Source organism: Dermacentor silvarum, chromosome 11 (genome assembly GCF_013339745.2).
Source record: "Dermacentor silvarum isolate Dsil-2018 chromosome 11, BIME_Dsil_1.4, whole genome shotgun sequence".
Lineage (NCBI taxonomy): Eukaryota > Metazoa > Arthropoda > Arachnida > Ixodida > Ixodidae > Dermacentor > Dermacentor silvarum.
In genome coordinates this window covers 44644795-44665300 of record NC_051164.1, presented here as the reverse complement: position 1 = coordinate 44665300, position 20506 = coordinate 44644795, and the positions used below count along the sequence as shown (strand labels likewise).

The 20506-nt window shown below is 44.0% G+C and overlaps 1 protein-coding gene and 1 non-coding gene across 5 annotated transcripts in view; one reads left to right on the top strand and one right to left on the bottom strand.

Annotated features, from left to right (window-relative positions):
- Window positions 1–20506, bottom strand: part of LOC119433758 (neprilysin-1-like) — a 741141-nt gene that overhangs the window by 279599 nt on the left and 441036 nt on the right. The gene's annotated exons all lie outside the window — the stretch shown is intronic.
- Trnas-gga (transfer RNA serine (anticodon GGA)) lies at window positions 6562–6636 on the top strand. The gene has a single exon. It is a non-coding gene; the product is annotated as a tRNA-Ser (tRNA).

Here is a 20506-nt window from a genome sequence, read left to right as displayed (position 1 = left end):
GTATCTCTTATCAGTGTCTGAAGGAAATTGGCAGTTCAGAGGCGAACACAGTTCTGGCCACTTAAAGTGCAGAATATGTAAATTATAGAATAACATGAAAATTAATTAGATTCATAATGCAGCAGCTTAGTTAACATTAATTCACACAGAAACATTTGTTTTATTTCATTAGTTTACACAGCAGCCATAAGCGACATGTTCGTAGACAGCGGGTAGTAATCAATCATGGTGAGGCCACGCAGCACAAGCCATACATGTGCATGGTGTGCAAATGTGTTTTGATTGTAGTAAGCAGATCTTTCGGTTTCTCATTTATCGTATTGTTCTCTACGAGAGAACAATGCGCCAACTACTGGAATAACTACATCTAAGCGAAGCAACAGTCACGTTGCGCAAATCTTGAATGTAAAATAGATAACAGGAACGCAAAAGTAGCGAGAAAGGTTCGCCACAGAATCGTAGTGCATGCTCGCGATAAAGTGCAAAGCTTGATTTTAGCTTCGCTTGCTCTCTGCACTGAAAAGAGCGTGCAGAGTTTGCGCCTTCGCCGAACGAAAATGTGTTAAGGCAACAACAATGAGAAAGTGCGTGCCGGCTGCGCATTTATCCACATGTACAGCGGTAACAGCTGATCGAGCAAGTCGGTGCGCTGCTGCGGGCCATGTTAAACGTACCCAACTGAGCAGGTTGTAATATTTCGGCAATACTGGCGAGGCCAGCGTGACGTATCCAACTTCGCCGGCCGCTGTCTCGCACGCTCGAAACACCGGACTATCTCCCGCGCCTTAACAGTGACTCAAAGCAGCAGAAACGTGCTTGTACTTTTCCGACCATCCGACAGTGCACGAGCTCTTCGATTCCACGACCAATGTGTTCAATAATACATTGGTGATTTTCATCAGAATCTCGCGCGGGTCCGCTGTCACGCCAGATGTTTGCACACACCGTGCGACCACTTCAGCCTCATTATCCACTGTGCCTCTCTCAGATCGGCTAAAATGATTTGGTCGGTGTAAGCTACTCGCTTTCCTTCCACAAAACAGCGCAAACCGGCATCAGACTGCACGAAAATCATCAAACTACAGTGTACTGTACATCAAACACAGCGGTTTCGGTGACGCGGGGACCTCCGTATAACCGCCATGTTGCACAGTGTAGCCAGACGCGGCCACTTTTTGCAGCGTCCCCTGCAGTTCATTTGAGTTGCGAATAGCCCTTTCATTCCGAGTGGGCATATCAACGGCGCACATGGCTGTGCAGGTCACATGCAGGGCACTTTGGAGCAGACTGCAGCCGCTGTACAGGTGCCCACAAAATAACTCGGAACGCCAGACCGCTGGCCGCTCGTCGGCGTAGCACACCCGCCGTAAAATACAGCCTTGGCCTGTGAGTGCGTGGAATCCATAGCAAGCAAGCCTCGCATCCAGTGCATCTAGATAGGCGTTCCCATGCGTCAAAAAACCTGCGGTTCGTCGCCCTTGGCGCTGCGACAACACATCTGGGGAGGGGGTAAGGGCCTGTAGGCTACAGCATTCTCGCGCACTATGCAGCGTAATCTCTAGACGCACGCGTAATTCTTGTGGCGTATTCTCGTCGGAATCTGCATTCATTCCGATGTTCATGCTTTCTGTAAAGCTTACGTGGATCAAATCCGTGAGCGTTTATAACTGATTGGTGACCAGGCTCTATTATAATTATACCCAATCTCTTGCATATCTGAGTTTATTATTGCGCCTACAGAAGCTGTGAATTTATAGCTTATCTTCCATGTGGGCGTGCGCCACGGCTAGCCTATAATTGCACTGTAGCGTAGTTTTCAACCAGATTATCGTGTTCCGCGATGTGTTTTAGTCCTTGTGCAATTATAACTCGAGCCGCATTTACTACTGCGGAATCAGATCAGAACTTTGACTCTAACACGACAGTTCCTTTAACAAGGATGACAGCGTGCAGTAATCAAAGTTTTCAAGATGACATCACAGGGCGCATTCCAACACGCCAATTTCGTGCACATGAATTATCTTATGCATGCGGCACTATAATGAAGGTATCTTCAATGCTTCGCAGTCACAATGAACATCGCATAGTGCGCTATTGATTTACGAAATCTAGTCGGGAGCACTCTAACATTTGATCGCGTGTAGGCGTTGTTTAGCGCTAACATTCAATTTTTAGTTCAGTGTGATGATACGTTGCTAATCAGGGGTGTTCAGCTGTGTGAGGTCAATTCGTATTAAAAAAGCGAATGTGGCAGTTTCACCGGAAAGGCGAAGCATCAATTGCGATAGCAAGTTAGTAGAGAGCTATACGGAATAAGGATAGTAGTTTTATCAGCTTTATAAACTTGGACATTTAGCAGCACCAGCAACACGCAGAACTGTTGTCGACGCCGTCGACGTTTTACCCGCGTTCGCACCCAACGCGCGCAGTGTTGGATATATTGTTTCCGGTCCCTCTGGCGGCGGCTCGGAGGTTTTCGATGAGGTCAGAACGGGCACTCGTCGAGGAGCGTCGCAAGTCCTCGCCTCGCAACATTTTATTGCGATAGCAATTATATGGACACTTTCACCGGATTTCTGCCGTCGGCGTCGCCGTCGCCGTCGCCGTGAGGTTCCGTATAGATAAAATCTTCGCCGCGCGCCGCATGCCCGAGCGGAAGCTTGCGGGGACGCACGCTGTCACGGAGAGCGAACGCACTCAATCTTCCACGCGCAAGCAAGGAAGCGGGAAGCGAGCGCCGGAGGGAGCGGGGGGGGGGGGGGCGCATTTCTACTCTGCCAACAACCGCGCTCGTCGCTCGCTCGCACCGTCTCTCATCTCCACACGGCTCTGACCTTTATGCGCTGAGCTTTCGCCGCTCAGTTTCCGTTGAAGCGACAGACCGCACGTACCTTCGCGCGCTGCGGCGTATATGCGCTTGCTGCCAGCGTTTTGACAGTCGTTGTCTGCAGTCATTCAGTGTGATCTATTCATGTTTGTTTGTGCGCGCTCACACCACAGTTAGTAATAGTCGGGCCACATTTTCCAACGCACGCTACACATGCAATGCTGCCCGGATCGGCAGTGCAGCGCTACAGGTGTGTCCCTTCGCACGCGCTGCCCACGGGCAGCGCTTCTCATCAACACCACCGTTTCACGCGCGCCTTCTCGTGGTCATCGAGTCTTTCTTCATGTCGGTCTACTTACGCCGCAGCACACCTGCTTACTTAATCAGCACATGTTTACTACAATTCATATTTCTACCAAAGCCGCTCACCTTACTTCGTATGACATTGCTGTGTTATATAAATACGCATTTGGTGCAGCAGCTAAAGGTCGCCTCCCCTCCATCCTTCCCGTCTCCCCACGCCTTTTGCGCGACGGAAGATGTCGCGTTTGCTCTCCGCCGTGAGTTCGCTCATACAGCTTAGGGCGCGTGGCGACGATTTCATCGTCGTTGGAGTTCCTGCGGTACCTAATGGCGACGGTGAGGGCGATGACGACACCCACGGCAGAATTCCGCTTTGAGTGTCAGTATAATTGCTATCGCAATAAAAACGTTCAGTGCGGTCCCATATCAATTGCTAAGATGACTTTGAGGGCGAAAGCTATAATGCATAGACGTGATTTCATTGCGATTGTTTGCACTGATATTTGCAACCCTTAATTATTCTGAATTTGGCGTGACCAGTCCTATCACGGAATCTCGAATTGATGTTAAGTAGTCTCTATTACTGTTCGCAACCCTTAATTACTTTTGTTAATCGTAGTTATTGTTAGTTACTTTGTAATTCACTTTAGCACGCTTCAATAAAGGTGTCGTATTATGTCCGTGTACTGGTCTTGTTAATTACCCTAATTACTTTAAATGAGTCTTTGGGGCTCTTGAATCACTCCTAATAATTTTTAGTTACTTCGTGCTAAATTCACTTTTACATGCTTTATTGAACGGTTGAGGTGTTGTATGCCGCTTTCTGATTTCTGCTACCGCAAGTGTTGTCGACGATGGTAACATTCCACGACTAATGAGTCAGTTAAGCCTCCTGCTTTCAGAGGCGCCGATGCCCATTAATGCACGAGTGCTTATGCTCCGTCGCGTGCACACGCGCGCACACAGCGTTTTAGAGACCGCATCTGCACTTGTGACAACGCTAAAAGGCACCCAACGCTATTCGCTTGGAGCAAGGCAACACCTATTTAGATGCACTGGGGAACGAGGCAAGCTTGCTACGCAGACCACGCATGATGGCTGGCCTTTTTCACCGGCGCGCTCCGCCGGCGAAAGGCCACCGGTCCGGCGTTCAGAGTTATGTTGTATGCACCTGTACACGTCGGTTCATATACTCTGGTAAATTTGTTACAGGCGATTGCTTCCAATGTTCAAGCTCTAGTTGCATTTAAGAAAAAGACAATTCGACCTCATCGTCGTATGCCTCAAAATAGTGCAAGCTGTGCGGTTGGCGAAGTGCTCAGCACACTCTTAACTATGTGGACTAGTTGCACTTTTCATTTTCCAGTCATTAAGTTTGGCTAAGTGCTGGGCGAGTTACACATTGAACAAGGAATAAAACAGAGTAATAAACGCATACACAGAAACAAGAAGTAGACAGGACGATGCTGGGCTATCAACTGACTTTATTATTGACAAAAATCCGCAAGCTTCACACCAAGCGCATGCACCAGCACAAGATACCGCAAAACCACACTTGTTTCGCTGTCATTGACTCATACAATCGATATCAGATTTCTATGTGTGAACACTCCTTTTCAGTCAGGATTGTGAGCGACGGTACGCTAATACAAATGTCATCTGAAAAGCTTCAAAAATCTCCCCTGCGGTTCGCGCTCTTTCCCTGCCAAGAATCGTTACCGAGCTAAACAGAACAACACAACCACATCTCCTGCAATTATGGGCTAAATGACCAGCCGTTCATTTCATCAAGTTCAGCATAGTGCCAAGTCTCGAAACATGAGCTTGTAGACTGCTATAAGATGGGCCATATAGCGCACTCACCAGCAGTTGTAGCTTAAAGAAATTGCAGTGTTGACTGCAATTGACGTTACTGCAATGAGCAGTGACGTCACACGGCGCACAGCTGGCGCGCCGGGCGTTTACCCGGCGTTTGCCGTATGACAGTGTTGATACGGGCATTCCGTATTGTGTTTAGAATACACAGTCGAGCCCGGATATACTGAATCTGAAGGGGATCACAAAAAAGTTTTATATATAGATAATTCGATATATAAAAGAAAAATGTTATACAGAAATTTCAAGGGGATTTTATAGCTGTTCGATATACAAAATAATTCGTTATATGTAGATTCAATATATCCGGTTTCGACTGTAGTTGGAATCACTCACCTGGCATGCATGGTGAATCTTAAAATGGTGTTTCTGAGTTTGCAGTGCACTGACAAAGTATTAGCCTTCACTGTAAAAGGTGCTTCATGCTCTAAATTGTTTTTACATACAAAAACACAAGACTGCCACATGGCGACTCGTCTGCGAGGGTTTCGGGCGCACCTGGCAATTTCCAAACTGCCTTGGAGCTGTCGACGGCAAGCATGTACATATCAAGTGCCCTGGCAAATATGGAAGCACGCACTTTAACTACAGGGTGTTGTAGGCTTATGCCTCAGAAGAGCTTGTAGGCTTATGCCTCAGAAGCAGAGGAAAAGCATGGCTGACCCGAATCGACGCCAGAGTGTTGTTGTTGTTGCCTCAAAACATAGCTCGTACCCACAGGGGGAATTGGCCACTTTAGGTTATTTGAAATGTGCGTTTAACAAATACACAAGGGGGATAAAGGCAAACATTTGACATGACGCGATGCAATAGTGAACTCAATGCCAAGAGAAATTTTGAGAGGGCTTATTCATAAATTTAGGAAAAAAGAAAATAAAGTAAAGTGTCCCACTGTCGGTACCCTAGCAGTGAAGCCTTCCTGACGCTTCAATACACTTGTGGATAGTAGTGATCATTGACCCATGGCTTGTGTCTAATTGATACGCACCAAAGGACAAAATGTTTCGTGTAGTAAGCGCTAACGCCAGCTTACTTGTAGAAAATATGAGGACCATTCTGCGGATGGAGGAGAAGCGGCGGCAAGAAAGAAAGAAATGATCCATACTTTCTGGTTCAATAAAGGGAAACTGAGACATACACCCAAATGTAGCAATTTGCTACAATGGGAACCCAACCGGGTTCCTCGAAAGAAAGCCTCGCAGTTGAAGAAAAATTCATCCTGGTCCGGGACTCGAACCCGGGACAACCGCCTTTCCGGGGCAGTCGCTCTACCATCTGAGCTAACAAGGCGGCTAGCAGATGGCAGGGCGAAGTCGAATTTGTCGACAACTCGAAGCAAAGGCAAGTATATGACGTAATAGTTCAACTGCGAGGCTTTCTTTCGAGGAACCCGGTTGGGTTTCCATTGTAGCAAATTGGTACATTTGGGTGGATGTGTCAGTTTCGCTTTAATTACTTATCTCCACCTAGCGGATTTCCGCTGAACTATTACGTCATATACTTGCCTTTGCTTCGAGTTGTCGACAAATTCGACTTCGCCCTGCCATCTGCTAGCCGCCTGGTTAGCTCAGATGGTAGAGCGGCTGCCCCGGAAAGGCGGTGGTCCCGGGTTCGAGTCCCGGACCAGGACGAATTTGTCTTGAACTGCGAGGCTTTCTTTCGAGGAACCCGGTTGGGTTTCCATTGTAGCAAATTGCTACATTTGGGTGGATGTCTCAGTTTCCCTTTAATTACTTATCTCCACCTAGCGGATTTCCGCTGAAGTATTACGTCATATATTTCTGGTTCATTACAAAAAGAACACAGATTAGTCATGGACAAACCAGATCTATGAAGGTAAAAATTTAGGTGGGGAACTCTACAGCGGAAGCTTGATAAAGTCACCTCGCATTCTCGTGAAAGGCATTTGCTCGTGTTGCACCCGAAATTTAGATGTCAAAAATCCTCTGCGGAAAGGAGGGATGATTTACTACAATTTACAAATAAAAACCGTTTAAACCTAGCTCCTGTTATAAAAGCGAAATAAGGAATAATATTTAAGACAGGACCATTTACTGACGATGATGCGATTGAGTCAGCTGATTCATTTAAAGAAATTCCACTATGATCGAGGACCCAGACTAAGCGGACTTCAGACAAGCTGTCCGAAAAAGATTCGAAAATATACTCAGTAGGTGTGACCGATTAGTAGAAGTTAAACGTGTACAAACCGACAGTGCATCGGTAAAAATTATTACTTTCGATGTCTGGGGACCCAATTTTCAAATGGCTAGAATGATGGCCAGAAATTATGCAAGAAATATTGCGGTGTAATCAGCGAGACGAAGAGCAAAAGACCAGTAAGCTGATTTGAAAAGATGCCCACTCCGGCCTTCTCTGTATTTTGTGCTGCGTCCGTAGAAATACCAAGTGAGACTGAAATTGACTAAGATGATCTTGAAGGAGACCTTCAAGTATGCGTGACGGAAGAAGTTTTGCGTGATTTGGAAAATTTTTCATCAAAAATCTATTTCACCTTTAACGAATCAGTTTTTGGAGAAATCAGGCACACTAGGCGAACATGAAGTTTTGATAACAGTGTCTGAACAAAAACCACTTGAGGTTGTCGATAATGCCACCAATGTGTTGTGAAAGATGAATCAGGTGTATTGTTGAAAACGTATTGAAAACGGGATAGGGATGCATCGTAAGCTTTAGAAAAGTCACAACAGTAAGTTGCTTAAGCCTGCCTCAAGCGGGAAAATTCCAGCGTCCAGATAAAGCATATCGTTAGCCACAAAACGCTGGCAACCCAAGACAAAGACGTAGCGATTGCCTTTCTAGTAGTATTAAACGTCTTAGCTTGTATGCTGCACATCCCGAAATAAGAACACAGCCGCGCGAACACAACAGAATAGAGCCGCGAGCCGTCGGTTCACGTGCCATGGCCCGGCGTCGTCTTTTAAAGGTCCCCGTGTCCCAGAAAATCGGGCGTCGGCGACCGGCGTCGGCGTGCGATGTCGGCGTCGGTAGCCGAGAAAATCATCCCCAACCACGCCGACCGCGCAGGTGCTCCACGTGGTGCAAGGTTTTGGTGAACAAAAATTATATTTCTCAAAGTGAAATCCCTAAGAAAAATGGCAATGTATGACTTTACCATTTGCTGTCGAATTCACCATCGCATTGTTAACCATTCGGCGTCGGATTGTATTCTAAACGTACGAGAAAACCTAATTCTGTAACGAGGAAACTTAAACACAAACCCTTTTCCCAGCATTTCTACCAGACCTACAGCCGCGCGCTCGGTTACTTTACTTGTGAAAATGATATCCAGATGGCGCTCGCATCCTAGTCAGGTCAAATTGGGACTTCACCTGCAAAATCGTTTTGTACACGCGCGCACGTCGGGGCAATAGCAAACAATTATTGAAATAATAAAAAAAGTGCTAAGCCCTTCACATTTTAATATGACTACTTATATTGCCCCTACGAAAAGGTCTTTCCAGCAATAAATTTACGTTTAAAAGTGAAGCCGACTTTAGGGGATCGGTGTAAGCTTGGTTTTTGTAAGCTGGCTTTCCCACGTTCACTGTTGCAGTGAATGAAGCCTACTTGCCGGATGCGAACGATGCAATGTGAATGGGTCCCGATAACGCTATCGCGTTCTACTCTTAAAGGCGAAGCTTAAGCGTCCTCAAATTTTATTTTCTTCTCATGCGGGAGCGCACAATCCGGCTTCTACGCGCCGCCCGAAGAAGGGCGCAACAGTGTGTATAATTTTGCAATATACAACCGTTAACTTGAACCAATGTTTCAAGCCAGTTGGTTTGTGATGAAAAAAGAACTCGTGGAACTCCTCTAGAACTGTTTATCTTCTGCCTAGCACAATAATACAGGGAACAAAACAGGCAAGGAACCAGCTTACAATGTGTAAGGAATTCTTTAAACAAATGTTGCATAAGGTGTGAATTTATAAGTTGGCAAGAACTGACAGAAAAGTTACATCAAACATTCTTTCCACGAAGGCCACGAGTAGTGGTTCTGAAGTTCACCACAAGTAATGCCTGCTGCTGTACATGTCAGCTCTACTATGGCCACGTCAATTGTATTGGTCTTGGATAATTGTATTGGCAAAAGGACAATGGAAAAGGACAGAGTCCTCTGGTGATAAAAACAATGCCACTTTAGGCACTTCCTTGGAGCCTTAAACGCGGACTTACATTTGAGAGCAAAGATATAAATGTGCTTGTTTGTCATCTTTCACGGAGAAGTGCTTTATTTGGTCATGCCTCAGGTTCTTAGGGGCTCTGAGATGGTCTTCCACTAACTTTGTCGCTCATTTTTACCTCGTAGAAGCTTCTACATTCTTATGCACATCCCACGCACACAATGCCGGAGACTTGTAGCTCCGCACTGCACAAACCGAAGGCTCAGATTTGTGGCACGCAGAGGCTTAGCTCAGTGCTTGAATGATGACAATACAGGGGGTGGTCTCTGGGCGTGCATGAGCTGGTCCTACCCTTGTTGGTTGTTATGCGGCTACTTGCATCGTAAATATATTCTTGCGCACGTCTCTCCACGCCAGTAGTCTGGTACACTCTTGTGGTTACTTGTTTATTGCAGGGCACTTACTCCAATGTCGTCTTGCTTGTGGCTGACATCAATTACAAGTTTGTTGTTGTAGACGTAGGTGCCTACGGTAAACAGAGGGATGGGGGAGTGCTGGATCAGTCCATATTTGGGCGGATACTTGATGAAGGAAAGCTGCAGCTTCCCCGAGACCTGCCACTGCCGAATACAGCCCTGTCGCCTCCTTGTGTTTTCATTGGTGTTGAGGCCTTCCAGCTCAGAATCGATTTTATGAGGCCGTACCCTGGGCGAGGATTGGAGGCTCGCAAGAAAATATTCAACTACCGCATCAGCAGAGCAAGGCAAGTTGAAATGCTTACTATGCTGCTTTGTAAGAACTGAAGGCTCATGATTTCCCACAAACAGCTTTTTTACATCATGCAGAAGGTGCGTCGAGAATGCATTTGGCATTCTCGTGACCCGCTGGAGGATTCTGGAGAGAGCAATGGGGAAACGCCCTGAAAACGCGGATCAGACGGTGAAGGTGTGCGTGCTTTCGAACTTCTTGATGGATGCTCGCACGGGCACGTGCAAGAGATTCCTCTCTAGCGTTGTTCTGGGCCTCTTCAATTTACGATAATGTGCAGCGAATGGTGGGATTCGTACAAAGCTTCTCTTGTGCATAGCCCGTTACTCTATCGACCAGGCCATAGCAGTGAGGAACGGCAGTGAGGACTCGTGTGGGAAGCATGAACAGAATAAATTTAAAATGGTGCTAAGTGCTTAACCAATACTAGAATTCCTAAGATTGCTACGATGAATATTGCAGTAATTTCACATTAAACATTTTACGTTTGCCTGATAACTAAACATTTCCGGAATGTATGTATTCATTGAATAATTGCCTTCGTTGTATTTGTAACAAGTATTCATCTTGATTACGTTGTTCTATATATTGACTTTCTTTATTTCTGCATTGCGCTAGTGTACATTTGAACACATCTGGTCTGTAAGACCACTGTCTTGTACGTGGACTCTCAGGTACTCTAAGTGGTTTTCAACCGCTTTTCGCCTGAGGGAGCCCCAACTGCTGTTGTAAATGAACAAAGAGGTGATGATGAATATTTTAGTATTTCTTCTAGAGTAAACCTTCTCTGTGCAGCATGTCGAAACTGACGGATAGGAACGACATGGTGATATTTCTTGTATCCTTAACCGTGCAAGTTCCAGAGATTCATAATATCGTTTTCTGCTTAGGCCACACAAGTGAACACGTTTCTTGTACCAACTTGGATTTTGAGACGACCCATTGTGGTGTCTTTGTGGCTATGATGTTGTGCTATTCAGTATGAGGTCACGGGTTTTATTGCGGCAGCGGCAAGCGCATTTCAATACGCGCGGAATAAAAAATCTGTCCTGTGTCTTGCTTTGGCTGCCCGTTAACGAATTGAGGTTCTGAAATTTATTCCGGCGCCCAGCACCACCACGTCTCCATTAAGCCTTTCTGCATTTGAGGGCCGTCGAACTTCACAATTTATTATCATTGAGACGATTGGCGCATGCGTCCTGTCGCACTGCACTGCATGAAGTTTCCTTAAAAAGCTGGAGAACGTGCGTGAATGAATTTCGATTAGTACACATAAGCAGCAATGGAACGCGCGAATATCTCTCAACAAGGCTGCGGTTCTTATATGATTAATCGCATATGAAGCTGCTTGCAAATGCGCTAGCGTATATAGTGATCCCATTGTTGCCTCGTGACAACTAGCGCTTTCATACGTATGGTAATTGAGTTTACAGCTCGGTCAGTACTGTCCATATTTCCTCAATATTTTATTCGCGGTTGCCACCACTTTCAGACCATATGTGACATTGTGCCTCCTAAGCGATTGGCCAATTTCGTAACGAAATTAGTTTTAAAGATTTGTCTTTGAAGTGCCATGAATCAGCCGCATTGCCATCGCCGTTGTCGTCATACTATGGATGCAGCAATCAAACAATCACTGTTATCGCGACGTTTCCTTGTTTTCGTCAAACGCTTGGTGACGTCGACCACACAATCGCTCACATTGCACGGAGCCGTTCCGCCATCTGCTAACACTTTGGTCAAACTGGTGAGGTCCTAGGTAGTTAGCCAGCTTCAGAATGCTTCGATATATAGTGATTCTTTCGCAGCGTGAAGAGATCTGCATAATTTTTCCATCATATGCAAGGCTAGCTATAACGGTATCGTAGCTGCAACGGGCCTTAGAAGTGAGCCTTGATCACAAATTATTCGGCAGGATCAACGCGAGCACATATGCCCTCCATTCCAGATCATTGAAAAGGGGTTGCGTGGAATTTATTGAATCCCGTGCGTAGTGTTATCATTACTTTCTACTCGTCATTACCTTTTCATAGAAACCAGCCTTGAAGCTTACCATAACGGCAGCACAAAAAAGGAAAAAGAAAGAAGAAATCAGTAAACGGCACAAACGTTACGCCGGGCTTTGCTATGCCAGCGCAGAAGCCACGTATAAAAGCTTCCCTGATGAACTAGCAGGTATTCGAAATATTCTGACATCAAAGTGTTGCTGCGGTCCTCGAAACCCACGTAGAACACGAACTTGAAATATAGCATTATAATGACGTACGCATTCTGTAACGTCATTGCATTTCTCATAGCAAAAGGTCAGTCACTGACTTGGAAGCAATGCGCAGTCCTACGACTAACCCCCGTACTCAGACATGCATCTTGCCTTGAAGGCCATTCTTGATTTTGTCTAAATGACGCCTACCGTGCACGTGCCAGAGAAAGCGGAATGATCGTCTTGGTCACCTTCACGCCAGGCGTCATATAGATCAGTCAAGCATGAACTTCAAACTAAGATGCATTTCCAAGTACGACTTAAGACTCGCGAGTATTATGTTTGAAAGCAATGTAAAGGCAACTTTAGCAAACTATTTTTCATTCTAGCGCTCGAATATATTTTAATACTTCAGGCCATTCTGATGAAGGCATGACGGATATCTTTAATTCGAAGAAGCGTTTGTTTTACGAATTATGATATTGAGAGTAAAATACGTGCACTATGGATATATCAGCGCATAACGTTTCCCTAATACCCAATAGAGGGGAAAAGTCCATCCCTGCGAGCACAAACAATAAAATATTGAACTGCAATCACATCACGGTTATAAATTCATTATTTCTAAAATTAAAATCTATGCTTCAATCTATCAATCTAAATTGCTAAATTAAAGCACTATCCTTTGCGGGCAAAGAATATTTAAAAGGATACATTTGACGTTTCTTAGCGGCGACGGATCCCCTGCTCTTCATAGTCCATGGAGGATACCGGATCAACTTAGGGCCTGTCATGTCGTCTTGCCGCTTGAACGTAATCCGGGTGTTTCAGAATAAATATGGTGTTACTTTTACCTAAGAGTTGATTTGCCTTGTGCCTTACCTGTTACATCATTGCAGTGCCTTCTGGAACACTTGCAGCCTATTAATGTTGCCCTGCAAAAGCTTCGATGGGGTGGCTATTAGAGAAATACTAATAAACCCCAAGAGATAAGTAGAGCAGCCGTCACCTCATTATATCAAGAATACCAAGCAAAATTAGTGTTCTAGAAAAGGGCACCTAATGTTTAAACGTGTTGGTGACATATCTAAAAACGCCTTGAATGAGTGAATGAAATACCACTGGTCTAAGTACGATATTAAAGCGTGCATCCATGACATAATTCGTGTGGTAGGTTTTATTTTCAACATCAATCTAGACGTGATACCATACGCTGGATAATTGGAATTTCGTTATAAAGTTTATAAATGCCTTATAAATAATTTTAACTGCGCAATGCTAGGTATGACAGCGCATATTCCACAGTTGCCTTACTAACCTTGCGGATAATTTCCGGTGAACAGTTTACAAATGTATATATCATAATTGTTTTTTTCGTTATTTTTCTAATTGTACTATCTGCTTAAATAGCAAGAAAATTACTTTTCCAACACAAGACAAAAGTCTGACTTTTCTTAACAAGAGAAGATATCCACATACATGTGTTCGTGCCTTATTCTTCACTGGAATTAGAAGAGAAATTGTTCCAACAGTAACAAAACTGTTTAGGAATCTGCCGTAAGAATTCCATGAACGATCTGTACAGAACCGCTGCGATTTCCGAAAAACGGTTACTCCATGCGTAGTTTGACTAACACTGCAAAAAATAGTTCTGTATTGAGTGTATCTATCGTAGCAGCACACAATATAGCTGAGAGACTGACATTTCACGAGTGAATCACTCCGCCGCGCCGCCGACACATGTCCCCGATGCTTAACCATACACTTGCTATGTCTATGCATGTCAAAGGTCTCAACTTTTATACCCCTTGAGTGATTTGGCAGATATATTTTAATAAATTTAGGTTTTCTGCTGCCCATGGGTTGCCATGTCGCATATACATTATGGATGGTTTGCCGAAAATGATCATACACGCAGTGGCAAAATCCGAATCGATAAAAAAGAAAATTACGTTACTGAGCAAACGAGGTGTTATAAGTTTTGTTTCCATTAAGAGGTCGGCGTGCCGCAGAGATGCCTTTGAACCAACAATATGTGTCAGGTTTATGGAGGAATTTTATTTATTACAGAAAATCGAGTTGTCCTTACTCGCACTACATTTGCAGTGATACAAGGTGCACCTGCTAACTTTAGCCAAGCTTCCAAAATATGTTGAAGTGCAGTGAGAAGGCGTGACCAAACACATGTCGGCTATTCTATTGGACAGGTCACTATATTTTGCTCTACCTAATTGCATGTACAAACTGTGCTATTTCATTCGTAAGTACTGCGTGGCCAAGTCTGCTCTCTACATATGCCCCAAGTCTGCTCTCTATATATTCAAAAGCGCTGCATCCTTTCTCTCTATATGCATGTAGCCTTTAATGTAGCTAGCTTGCACTGGTCAGTGCTAACGATTTTTTGCTTAGAGAAGCTTTGTTTGACACGTATTGATAACGTGCCTCTATTAATGTCAATATGAGTGCGAAGTACGTAACCCGACCACACTAAATAACATTGCAGTGCAATCAACCTCTACCATTTATCCACATAAACAAGCAGTCAGCCGGCTTGAAGGAAGAATGCCTGCTTGTTTTTATTGAAAAGTTTAGTGTCGAGTTTTCAGTTATTATGCTGACGGACACTTGGTACCGTACTGATGCAGAAGTAATACAGATTGACGAACATAGTTTCATCAGTTTTAACAGGGAAGAAAAATAGGTATATATTGCAAGAGTGTATCAGCGATTGATCAGTCTGTTCAACGGACATCGAAATACTTTCCGTAAGGTGCGGGAAATTTGTGTTCGCTGTAGTATTTTTTAAATTTTTATTTCATCATTCATCATTAGTGCAGAAGGAGGCCCTGGAGTTACAAGAACTGTCAGGGGGACCTCCTATAGTAATTTAACAATGCAGTAATTAATACATTATGGCAACATAACAGCAACAAACATCAGGATGCACGAAGTTAGTGAAGCAAATAATCATATACAAGAAAGGTGCTTACAATAATTGAAGTTCAAAATACAAGCAAATGAAATACATACAGCGTATGAATGAATAAATATGTAGTAATTGACACGTTATGGAAACATAGGAATGACACATGTCAAAGAACACGAGGTTAATGTAACAGATAAATAGAAACAGACATATGCTCACAATACGCAAAGTACAAGTGTTATATAGACTATGCAACAAAACATTTAAAACGTCTAAAAAGAAGGAGAAAAAAAAAGATGACAGAGGGACATATAGAATAAAAAATGAATAAAAGCTATCAATACATTACATAAATACAGAAACATTGAAAACTGGAAAATAATTCTGTAAACAATATAAACTCATAGTAATGAGTCTGTAGCCAGTAGTGTCGTTAGTAAATAATGCTTCGTATCTCTCTTGAATGTTCATGTTGTGCGGCAGGCTTTAACATGGGGTGTTAGTTTGTTCCAGTATTAAATGGCCGTAAAGAGAGCAGTAAACATTCCATAATTACTGTTTATTCTAGGGAATAAAAAATAGTTGTTAGCGGAAAATCTCGCACTTGTTAGTGTTACTAAGAGCAGACCTATTAAATGTATCTAAAATGATTTCATGATTTAGTGTGCGGTATATTAGTAAGACCAATTTGAGCTGGAGCATGTAACGCAATGGTAGTATTTTACAGGCCATCGGACGGAAATATAAAAAGTTTCCTAAAATTTCTAGAAAACTACTTCTCATTTACTAACGAGCTGGAATACACATTAGTCATGGGTGGTGACTTAAATGTCGACACGTTAGAGAACACAAATAAGCGATCCGAGTTATCTGTTCTTTTAGTTTCAAATTACCTTTCTAATGTGATTTCAACCCCGACCAGAATTAAGCCGACAAGTGCACCACTCGTACACTTCTTTTAACACGAAAGTGTTTTATGCCGGGGTCCACCAAGACTTCACTGACGTATTTCCGTCACGGAAATACGTCATAGAACATAATACAAAGAAAGAAACCAGAAGAAAAAGTTCCACAAACATGCAAAATTTGGAAATCGAACCCACGACCTCTCGGTCCGCGACGGTAGATCGCCGAGCGTTTAACCCATTGCGCCACAAACGCATTTGCAGAGAGCTACACAGACGCGCCTTATATATCTAAGACTCCTCCGTGTACCCGCGCTCTTGCTCGGGGCGGTGCCGCCGCCTACGAGCAGAAAAGAGAAGTACTGCATTATGACACTAACGCGCACCGACAGTGAACGCTTCGGTGGTCTCAGCACTACGACGCCTCGATGCCAGCATTCGAGGGGACGCTGGCATCAAGAAGCACTACCAACGCCACCTAGGTGGCGTTCACCGTACTCAGCACAGTGGAGCGTGGCCTCCGCAATACACTCATACACTTCTTTTTTAACAAACGCTCCGCCTGACGAGATACATTCTGGTGTTCTTGACACGACAATCAGCGATCACTTACCTATATACATTGTTTTGGCTCGGAATCTCAAACAAAAGGTCAAAGCTTTGCCACAGATCAAATTTCAACAAATTAATTCCCGTTCACTTTATCTTTCCGAGAACAAATTAGCTCAGTAGATTGGGAGGATGTATTGTCGTTATCCTCACCCGATCTAGCATACAACCGCTTTACGAAGATGGTGTGCTCAGTATATCAGAAACACTTTCTTTATAAAACTCCTAAAAAACTTAAGCGTGCCCGTAAGCCATGGATGAATGCCTCCATACTCAAAATGATTGAAGAAAAAAAATAGGCTTTTTAATGTCTTTCTAATACGACGCGACTCAGTTACCTTCAAGACTTTCAAGAAGTATCGAAATAATTTCAACAAAACTCAGAGGCAAGCGAAACATAATTATTATTTCACAATGTTCGATGGTGTGATGTTCCACATCACACCAAAGAAATGTGGAACAAGCTGAACGCTGTATTATCTGCAAGGCAAACCACAAACAATATTGATGAACTCGATATAGGCAGCGAAGTGTACAAAGGTAAAGAATTGACTAACAATTTCAATAAGCACTTTACTACAGTAGTTGAGAGCACAAATGATGACGACGCTCTCAACTACCTACCCACTTCAACACTGAATTCTCTATTCGCCACACCAAATAATGAATACGAGGTAATAAATGTATTTAGATGCTTTAAAGTGAGCAAGAGTAAGGACATAGATGGAATAACCATAGACGCCATCCCAGTAGGGGTTTAGACCTGGTCTTTCGGCACAAAGCGCGTTAATATATCAAAAACAACTAATCCTAAACAATATATAGGCAAAAAGAATAACTTTAGGAATTTATGCATATTTTTCTAAGGCCTTCGATACCGTAAATCATGCAACGTTATTACAAAAATTGAATTGCTACGGAATTCGTGGTGTTGTACTACAATATATTTAAAGCTACTTGACCAATCGATACCAAAATGTGTCCATAAACAAAGAACTGTCGGCGCTAGAACAAATTAGATATGGTGTACCTCAGGGCAGCATACTCGGTTCACTTCTGTTTATTATTTTTATAAATGATATTGTAAGTATAGGTACCTCAGCACAATACGTAATTTATGCAGACGATACGAGTTTATTATTTACAGGAACGAATGCCGACACCATCATAGCATCTGCAAATGATACATTAAACAGACTACACACTTGGGCAGTAAAGAATTCACTATGTACTGTGCTAAAACAAAAGCTGTTCTTTATCGGACCAAATCTGCATCATGCAAAATGCTTTATTCGCTAAGTATAAATAATGTTAGAATAGAAATTTCGTCGTCTGCTTACACACTGGGTGTTGTGTTTCACGGGTATATGTCCTGGAAACACCACACAGACTACATAAGAAATAAACTTAGTAAAATTGTAGGTATCCTGCGAAAATGTCAGTGCATACTGCGAGAGCCATAAAAGCTTATGTTATGTAGCTCTCTCTTCTCTCCTCATCTGCGTTACTGCCTCTAGTCTGGGCAACTGGTACCAAGAACTCGTTGCACAACTTAATCACATTGCAAAAAATGCCTTGCGTTGCATTGCAGGTTTGTCGTACAATGCGCACACGTCCGAATTATTTGCCAAGTTTAATGTTTTAAAAGTTACAACCCTATACGAATATCACCTCTTGACAGCTTTTAGGTCCGAATAATTTCAAAAAGGCAGCCACATTCGCACTTTAGCAAATTTAACTCTTAATCCCTCCTCACGAATAACAAGACACACCAACCATTGGTATATCCCCCGGCCGCGAGCTATTTATAGACTGCAACTATTACAGTATTGTCTTTCGAGCACACTAAATAAGTTTGAACTAACAGATGAAGGGTTACGCACGTTATCGAAAAATGCTATTGTACTTAAGATATCGTGAATTTTTTGTGCTTTAAACATGAAAATTGTTTAGGATTATGCTGTATGAGCTTGAAAAAAAATTGATTTGAATTGTTCTTTGTCAGCTTGTTTCCGTTGCTGTCTTTGTAAGCAGGGGGTGGCGGGGCTAGTGAAGCTGCAAAAAGCAGCTTTTTCCCGCTATCCTCACCATTAATGTGCATTTTTGTTGTGTACTGATGTGCTATAATGGTGAAATAAAGCAAATGTCAAATGTCAAAGAATATATAACATAGTTCTTAAGTAATATTTCTAGGCTAGACGTTTAATATGGAAGTGGTAGAGCATACCAGTCAACTTAGTATTTCAGCAGGTTTACGCTCCCTAATTTTTTCGCAAACATTTGATAGCCGCAGCGGACGCCACATATTCCCATTAATCGGTAAATTCCGACAGTCCTACTGAAAACAAAGCATATTGCGTGAATTGTGTGGGTACGCTTTGGAAGGTATAGCCTTTTCGACAGAAAATGCTTCGCAGTAGCGACACACTATACCCAGGTAACTTGTCTGTCGAAAGGTATTGTGTGTTCTCGCGAAAACGGAAGGCATGTATTTTTTCTCCACTTCAAACACCTATGTGTTAGAACGAACTAGATGAGAAAGCTTAGTTCGAATTCGAATAGTAAAAGTATAGCCACTGAGCCTAACCGGAACCAAACCAAAGCCCCCTAAAAATTGGATCAGCCCACACCTCAATATAAATCTCGATGTTTGCGCCAATATAATTAAAGCGATCTAGCGACGCACAATATCGCCACCTCCAAAGCATGTCACGTCAGCTTGTACTCAGCAGTGCTCCTCTGCCAAGCTTCGCTCTGTACATTTGGAGCCGCATTGAAGCGGCGCCACGAAGCCCTCGCGTGGTGTGTGCGTGTGAATGCATATTGTCGCGGGCGAAACAACAGAGCCAGCAAGATGTCCCCGTCTTTACTGTCGTCACGAAGCGAGGTCGGCGCGACTAGCAGGTATGTAGCTTGCGTATGGTCAAAGTTCTTATAAAGGACGCCATCCCGGAAACAAAAGGAGGCTAGCGCGCGTGGGAAACTTCGAGGAAAACTTGACGTACGCCCTTCCAGGTAGTCAATGAGAGGACTGAGCTCCAAGTCGTCGCGCTGTTGTTGAGCCATGTCTGTTGCTGATACGGCAGAAAGAAAACTGTCGTCCTCTTCAATGTCAGCGGGGGCACTTCCGACTGGTGCACGTGAGAGACAGTCAGCGTCGGTGTGTTTGCGTCCTGACTTGTGAACGATGGTGACGTCAAATTCCTGCAGTCGAAGGCTCCAACGCGCCAGGCGACCTGAGGGATCTTTGAGATTCGCGAGCCAGCAAAGCGAATGGTGGTCGCTGACTACTCTGAATGGGCGACCGTACAAGTATGGCCGAAACTTTGTTATGGCCCAGACAACGGCTAAGCATTCTTTTTCTGTGGCAGAGTAGTTTTTCTCGGCAGTGGATAACGTTCGGCTCGCATAGGCAATCACACGCTCTATGTCATTTTGCCACTGAATCAAGACAGCTCCAAGGCTGACGTTGCTGGCGTCTGTGTGCAACTCCGTGTCAGCGGTTTCGTCAAAGTGACCGAGTACAGGTGGGGCCTGGAGAAGGTTTCGGAGGGTATCGAATGCGAGGCACTGATCCTGACCCCAAACAAACGGCATGCCTTCCTTCGTCAGGTGGTTGAGGGGTTCAGCGATTTTAGAGAAATTTTTGACAAAGCGTCGGTAGTACGCACAGAGCCCCAGAAATCGGCGTAGATCACGCTTATTTGTTGGCACGGGAAATGCGGCGACGGCGCTCGTTTTCTCTGGGTCTGGGCGGATGCCGGCATGGCTCACAACGTGACCTAAAAACTTCAGTTCTTCGTATCCAAAATGACATTTTTCGGGTTTTAGAGAAAGCCTAGCTTTTCGAATTGCCTGAAGAACTGTCTGGAGGCGCTGGACGTGCTGCGCAAACGTGTCCGAAAAGACCACCACGTCGTCGAGGTAAATGAGACACGATTGCCAT